At 39.7% G+C, this 5,062-nt stretch overlaps 2 long non-coding RNA genes across 2 annotated transcripts; both read right to left on the reverse strand.

Moving 5' to 3' along the window:
* Positions 1–787: 787 nt before the first annotated feature.
* On the reverse strand, positions 788–1,882 carry LOC116182457. The gene is made up of 4 exons (XR_004147522.1): positions 1,550–1,882; positions 1,419–1,499; positions 1,266–1,365; positions 788–1,215 (listed from the first exon to the last, which is right to left on the reverse strand). It is a non-coding gene; the product is annotated as an uncharacterized LOC116182457 (long non-coding RNA).
* A 494-nt stretch (positions 1,883–2,376) lies between these two features.
* On the reverse strand, positions 2,377–3,699 carry LOC116182459. The gene is made up of 2 exons (XR_004147523.1): positions 3,146–3,699; positions 2,377–3,103 (listed from the first exon to the last, which is right to left on the reverse strand). It is a non-coding gene; the product is annotated as an uncharacterized LOC116182459 (long non-coding RNA).
* Positions 3,700–5,062: the final 1,363 nt, after the last annotated feature.

The raw sequence follows: 5,062 nt of genomic DNA on the forward strand, positions 1-5,062 counted from the left end.
TTGTTTATGAATGTATTAGGCATGGAAATATGATGATTTTTAAAATTGTTCACGATATCTAACACAATCCTTATAATATGTACAGGAAAGCATAAAAATTTTAAGACAAAGAAGTTTTTACAATTTTGTTGGAACCTATAGTGTTTCGTAGGTAGTAATTCACGTGCCTTTCCATAGGAGATTCTTTACAAATGGACTTCATCCTCAAGCAAGTATTGGATAACTTAAGGTGCTGTATATTACAGTATCGTGTCCTTCAATGGTAATAAGTATATTTGAAGTACGAGCTTTTATACCTTTTTATAATGATATCGTAGTTCGCTGTTTGGACCAAGTGGTAATAGGTGGTCGCTTTAATACTAGTAGACTATGTGGACATGTAGAAATAAAAGTGGAAGGTAACGAACTAAAACTAATCCTTCGCTACCTTCCTAAGCATGAATATTTCATGTGACGAAATGCTTTCGTTTCCGCTAGAATCTTGGACATACTTTTTGCTCTAACCGGAATATAAACTGATGAATAACCTCCTATAGGACTTCTTCTTGAAGAACACGGATAATTTGTTACATCAATAATAAATTTTCATACCATTTCTATCGTAAATGTCTTTATGCTACGTAGCAACATGCACATCGGCATGAATTTTTGGTCGACATCAAGTCGATTACTCGAAATTGTGCAAATGTAGGTTTGTTTACGATGACATTTTCATAACAACGATAAAACACGTTAAATTTCCTTAAAAATGGTGTTTTTTAATTTTACATAAAATAGTAATGTCCCAGATTTTTTGACAGTTCCCGTGACAGTTGTATAGATGGCGCCATTTGAAAAAAATACATCTTCTGTATCGGCGCATGCCCAATATAACCGTTCAAATAATACCACATTTCAACCGCGTAGGTTCATTTGAACGTTGCGGCGGTTCCTATTTTCTTAGGAAGTAGTGCTTTTTAGCGCAACTTCCATTGGGGAGTATTCCCTGACGTGTACCACGGCGTACTGCGTTGAGGGGTGTACACGTAGTGTATAATACTTCCCTAACAACAACATAGTTCCCTTTCAGCTCATTTTTCGGATAGGGTGTTTTGTTTAGGTCATTTCCGCTGATAGTTCCGCTTTCTCCGCTCGTTCGAGGAAAGATAGTGTTTGGATGTTAGTTAGTTAGCTTAGGTTAGGGGGCTAATAAACCAATAAACCGAATGCTCCATTCTAAAAAACAGTTTTCATCAATCTGACAATAGAATCACATTTATACATACCTAGTCTAAGAATTTTAGCATTACGGGGGAACTCAGAGCCGCCCCCTTCAACTTCTTCGGTGGCCCCATACCGATGTCGAACTGAAGGTAACCTGAAATCCTATTAACAAAAGATTTTTTAATTTCATTGTTGCTAGGAATTTGTCACTTTACAAGATAAATTAAACGATAAAAGAGGGTAAAATGATCCCACGAAGATCCCAATTCCACGAGGTGGAAGAATGTCTTCGAAATCTAAAAAAATACGTGCGCCATAACTTGATCGTTTACCATAATTCACTTACCAATAAAATAAACAATTAAAAACAATATAAATGGACCGATGAACGTAAATGAAAAATTTACTAAACTTCACCCAAGACGAAACGTGATCGCAATGGAACCTGGAAATAACGTGGCGCCACCGTCGTAGAATGAACTACATTCGCGACGGGGATCTAAATATCGACGTGACTCCCTAATTTTTATTAAATATAACCTCTCGGCACGGGATTAATGCGATTTCGATTTTCTTCGGAGAGGTCAATTTAAATAGAGTACTAATTATGCTAAATTTTTCCCATTGTAAGTATATAACTACGAATTATAGTTTAAAAATTATAAAAGAAAATTGGCACAGACGAACTAACGTATTTTTTACAAAAAAATTTCCAGAACCTTTATTTTTCAATCGATTCGGACGGTGAAAGGTGCATCTGATAGCTAATAATTCGAGCTAAATATTCTCCATTGAACGTACCCGTCTGGCAAGTCTTAAAAAAATTATTATAGAGTATATAGTTCAATGATTTATATAAAACATGACAGTACTATGAAGTTAGGTTATAAAAAATTACTGATATTCAGTTTTTATTTGATCAAAATGGCGGATAGCCGGTTACATTCTGTGGTGCTATACAGTGCGAACAGTGCTTTACTATGCCGCTTCAATAAATAATGACGTTAGTAAATATTTGCCGCAATAGGCGCGGGGCACCAATACTAATTTATAACCTTAAACTTCAAAACAAATTAAACATTTGACATATGATTATATTTAACCCAAATAAAGATTTAATCACCTTGTAAGTTTCCAAATGATGTGAAATTATACGAATAGGAAATTGCTACAACAATTGAAACAATTTTATTTCTTTTACAAATCGTTAATATTGAAGTAATTGGATAAATCACATGTTATAAACAACTGTTCGAAGATCTCGTCACCATAATTAAGACAGGGGTCCACTCTTTTCTTTGTTTTCGAAGCCGGCATGTAAGTGCCGTTGCATAATGCTTCAAACGGTAGCTTCTATATCTGCTCGTAATTCGGCAATGGTGTGTAAACGGTTTCGAATACGTTGACATCTAGTAAATTTGCATGCAATATTTTAGGACTTTGCAAGTCCAGACGATGAGTTCTTGTAACACGGTTACTTTAAAGGATAGAAGTACAATTTTCTCCAGGCAATAGTGTCACACGTTCCGTATGAGATATCCGTTAGTGGGACAAATTATCGCAGTTGCTTTTTTCAACTTTGTTCAAGACGAGCAAGAATATCTTTTACAAAGGCCTTATTAGCAATCACTAAGGGGCCAGGTGACTTCCCAGAAGCAAGACTTCCTGTATGCGAAGCCGTTCAAGTAAACGACGAGCATTTCGGCGTATATTGTTGTAATCCTCGTCACGGTTGACATCCGTTTATCGAAACTCCTGTATACACAAACGTATCGAGTACTCTCAAACTTCACTTACGTCTTTAGTTCCATTACGGAAACAGAACTGCAAACGCATCTTATTCTCTTCTAAGAAGTAAAAGGCTTGTCGAAGTAAACCTATTGCCTATTACACGCTACAACTAAAAAAACGTTTGTTTGTAATTTACAAGTAATTTACCCACCTTGTAAATATTCGAAAGAAACTGGTAGTCTTGAAAAAAGCCGTGTTGAAAGGGACGATAGTAATAAGAATCACAAATTATAGTTTGTGAAATTATAGGTTATATTTTGTATTGGAACACATATACCTGGTTACGGCAAATGCTCAAAAAAAATTCTAGTAACTTTAATGTTGGGGATTGTATCACCTGTTTAGAGATGGGATTATATTTATATAAAACATGACAGTACTATGAAGTTAGGCTATAAAAAATTACTGATATTCAGTTTTTATTTTTAAATTTTTTTAAGTTGGCAGCAAATTTTCACCAAAATGGCGGATGATTGTGTTACTTTCTATATCTAGTGACTTTAGTATATAGGTGCACATACACGATAGCTGGTTGCGGCAAATAATTACTATTGTCATATTTTATAAGAGCGGTGCAGCATATAATTATTGATCTCTCAGTATGCGCACGTGTGTAAATATACGAGATATCGCGTTTTAAGTGTTTTCAATGGTGTCAAATTACATATCGTTATATTTCCTTTATTTATAGTCCGATCTCGATAAATATTCAGTATTGAGAGGTTCATTTCCGAGCTGGTATCTCAGTTTCCAAATTTCGACCCTCCCATCGGTTAGATTAGGTCGAGAACTTTCTAAAGACACCCAGGAACCCCTATCTACGACGTTCCGTTTTCGAGATATCGCGATTTAAGTTTTTAATAAAAAATCCAAAAAACGGTTATTGCGTAGATCGTCTAGAAATGTCGCGAAACGCGTGATTCCGAAGTATCGAGGTCGCAGGTCGAAAGACGACAGAGAGACGTCGATATCTCGAAAAGGGGAGGGGATAGGAAAAAATTGAAAATCCCATTTCGAGCCCCCGGCCGGACGCAGCTACGGTTTAAATTTGGTCCAGATCGGCCGGTAAATAAGGGAGATATTAAGAGATGCGCGGCCCTTTAAAACGCATCCATGCGCGTGGACTTAGAAAAAAAAGGCACACCCCCGCCCCCCGAGCGACACGGGCCCCCCCCTTCGGCCACAGGCTGACGCCCGACGCCTACTGAAGACGCGGTCGAAATTTTTCCCGGTTTATACGTACAACTTCGGAGATCGATCGCGTACGAGTAGATACGGGATTGTATATATATAAATTGAGTATATATATATACTCGTTTGTGACAAAATTTTTTTATCGACGTTTCGCGACCCGTTTGTTGTCGATGAGGGAAGGACACAGTTTGGACTGTTGGCGACGGCGGCGTCGGGTGACGTCGACAGGCGTCGCCAAAATGCGAATCTCGGTAACGGAAAGTCGTACGAAGGCGTGTGAGGTATCGTTGGAAAGGTCTCGGCGGCGCGATTACGATAGATTAGGTTGAGCGCGTCTTCCCATCATATTTGACTTGGACGGTCCGTCGTTCGGGTCCGCATTTGAGCGATCGTAAGTGTTTCTTAGGTCGTCTCGTTTCCGCGGCGCGAGGGATAAAGCGGAGCGACGTCGATAAGGGCAAACTTCGCGCCCCCCCCCCCCCCCAACGGCCCATAGTTTTTGAATGGGACCCCGTACGTCTCACGCGGGACGGTCGGGACTATCGATCGATCGCGTTTCGAGGGGGGGAAGTAGAGCTACTTTTCGAGCAATTTCGCTCTCTTTCCGCTCCCGTTTTCTCGTGCGCGTCCTCCCCCGCGGGGGGGAGTCGCGACTTTCGCGATCGAGTACCTCGAAAGCCTCGACCCTCCTACCCCCCCTATCCGCGAGCTCGATTTTTCCAGTTCGACGGGCGACCCTCGGCGAATTTTTCTTCGGAGGTGCGATTTTGGGGGGTGGCAGCGGAGGGGTGAAGACGAATTTTCCCGGGGGAGCGGCCCATCGTAAAAATCGCGTCTTCGGAATTCGAGAGTCGTGTAAAAATTTCTTGAAAAT

The sequence above is a fragment of the Photinus pyralis genome, unplaced genomic scaffold, assembly GCF_008802855.1.
Source record: "Photinus pyralis isolate 1611_PpyrPB1 unplaced genomic scaffold, Ppyr1.3 Ppyr1.4_unclustered_Scaffold5376, whole genome shotgun sequence".
Taxonomy (NCBI): domain Eukaryota; kingdom Metazoa; phylum Arthropoda; class Insecta; order Coleoptera; family Lampyridae; genus Photinus; species Photinus pyralis.